This window comes from Chaetura pelagica, unplaced genomic scaffold, assembly GCF_000747805.2.
Source record: "Chaetura pelagica isolate M959 unplaced genomic scaffold, ChaPel_1.0 scaffold364, whole genome shotgun sequence".
NCBI lineage: Eukaryota > Metazoa > Chordata > Aves > Apodiformes > Apodidae > Chaetura > Chaetura pelagica.
This window is the reverse complement of record NW_009953089.1, coordinates 1,872,147-1,873,927: the sequence shown is the minus strand read 5'-3', so window position 1 is coordinate 1,873,927 and position 1,781 is coordinate 1,872,147.

Genomic DNA, 1,781 nt, shown 5'->3' with positions numbered 1-1,781 from the left:
AAAAAAAAACAACAACCCTCTCCCGGCGCCGCAGCCGCGCACACAACAGATTGAGCGGTGCCGGTGCCTCGGGGGGGGGAGGGTTAAGAGGTGCCTCCGTGCAGAGAGAGACGTGCCAGCACCACCGGGCTGCCCCCCCCCGGCCCGGAGCCTCCCCGGGACCGGGCGGTACCCAGGTGCGTCCCGCCGGGCAGCGGGAAGCGAACAACCTAAAGGCAGCTGCGTTGCCCTTTTCCCTGCACTCCGCTCTCCAAACGTCTGAGCAACCAGTTTGCTGCTAGAAACATGTTAATTGCTAACGGAGCTCATTAAGGCATGCACATGCAAAACACAGCGAGGGAGATTAAATGGACAAAAGCGCAATAATGAACTGTCAACAATCGGACCCATCTACACGACCAGGAGCACTCAAGAATGAGGCATTTAGAGGCAACAAAGGATTGTCTGGGACAGGAAGAAAGGACGACCTAGACTTTTGTTTAGTCAACACAATTGATTACAAATGAGAGATTAACAGGATAGCTTCAGAGTTTTTTTGAAGGAGGCAGAAGAGAAAAGTCCAATTAAGTGCACCGAATGTTAACTACATTGATTTCCACGGCCAGCCCTAGAGAAATTCTCATTAAACCATCCCTGGCGATCCCTTTTGGAAAGTAATTTGTCTCCCTGATGGAGCAGAGAAAGGGAGCCGTGTAAAGAGAAAGAAGCGCTAGTTCTTGGCACAATGAGCTTAGGAGACACACTGGAAAGAGCCAAAGGGGGAGTTAATGAGCATCTGACAAGCCGCTTGGACCCGGGCCTGGAGAGCAGCGATGAAAAGATGGAATTGGCCAACAACTATTCTTTATATCAAACATAAAAAGGCCAATCTGAAACAGGGCTGCTCAAAGCTGGTGGGGAAGAAAAGAAAGGCCCCCACTGGGGGGTGGAGTGGAGGGCTCAACTGCCCCATTGGGACAGGGGGGAAAAAAATAAATAAATAAAAAATAAATGCACTGGCATGTTCCTCCCTCTCCCCAGTGAGCGGAGCTTTCGGACCTCGGCACCACCCCCGTGTGCCGGGCACGGCACAAATCGCAGCCACCCCGGCCCGGACACGTTCGCATCACCCCCCGGGAAAGGGGACCCCACACCAGCCGAGCTGGGTGCGGTTTTCAGAGGTGATCCCGCAGAGGTAGACCACCGGCGAGCCCGGCTCTCCCCGGGAGGCAGCGCTACCTCGAAACTCGCCCTCCTCCTCCTCCTCCGGGTTGCCCTCGCTCACCTGCGCCCGCCCCTGCCCGGAGCGCAGCGCAACGTGCCTCTGCTCCCCTCGTGTAGACACGGCTCGCTCCGAGGCTCTTAAATCAGATTAGAGCTCGTTAATAACAATTTTGGCTTAAGTCTGTATTGACTTAGGTTTAGGAATGGCTTAGCACTTTCGCTTAAGTCAACACTGCGGCTAAACTGACACATGCCTTTCCCGAACCGCCAGCTGCCCGGGGAAGCCCAGGTGCCACCAGGACTTGTTCTTCTCCCGCCTTAAGGCATTTTACACGAGTATTTACGTTATTTCTAAGGGACCCTGCCGGGCTTCGACCGTGCCAGCCCGTCCCCGCGTGTTGCCCACGAGAGTCCCCCACAGGGTGGGTCCCGCCACCTCGCAAGGTCGGGAGCATTTCAGTTCTTCGGGTCCTGGGGTCCTTTCCCAGACGCCGACAGCGCGGCCCGTGCCTCCTCCCTAACACCTCCCCGCCTCTTTCTTCAGGCCCCTTCAGATTTGAGTCCCAGATACTGCTCAG